Raw genomic sequence first — 831 nt, forward strand, 5'->3', positions numbered from 1 at the left:
TCTCTTAGATCTCTTAATCAAAATCTTCGTGGTATAAGCTAGATTGATGGCAGCATTCAAGAGAATCCGGAAAGTCTAAACCTTGTCTGTGATATTCTGAGTAGGATTCAGGGATTGAATGACTGTGACGAGCTTCAAACTCACGAGTGCTGGGCGTAGTGACAGACGCAAAAGGATAGTAAATCTTATTCCGGTACGATTGAGAACCTACAGATGATTAGCCATGCGGTGACAGCGCATCTGGACCCTTTTCACTGGAAGGATGGATGGTAGCCATTGACAACGGTGATCCACCAACACACAGCTTGCCATGGGAGGACGTGCGTGCGTGAATCAGAAAACAGAGGAAAGCAGAATTTCAGAAGATAAAGCATCTCCAAAACTCTAACATATTCTCCATCATTACATACAAGTTTAATTTGTGTTCTGCCCTTTTATTCCTTGCAATCAAAATTGATAAGTGAATTATTTTATTGTTTTCCTGACTAAGAGTTACAAGATAACCATAGATTGCTTCAAGCCAACAATCTCCGTGGGATCGACCCTTACTCACGTAAGGTATTACTTGGACGACCCAGTGCACTTGCTGGTTAGTGGTACGAGTTGTAAAAAGTGTGATTTACAATTCGTGCACCAAGTTTTTGGCGCCGTTGCCAAGGATTGTTTGAGTTTGAACAATTGACGGTAAATCTTGTTGCTTAGATTACGAAATTTTTGTCTTTTGGGTCAGAGTCTTTTATTTTCTTTTCAAAAATTTTTCAAAAAAAAATTAATAATTTTTCTATTAAATCTCGTGCCAAACTTTAAGTTTGGTGTTTTCTTGTTGATTTT

This window comes from Arachis ipaensis, chromosome B07 (genome assembly GCF_000816755.2).
Source record: "Arachis ipaensis cultivar K30076 chromosome B07, Araip1.1, whole genome shotgun sequence".
Classification (NCBI taxonomy): Eukaryota; Viridiplantae; Streptophyta; class Magnoliopsida; order Fabales; family Fabaceae; genus Arachis; species Arachis ipaensis.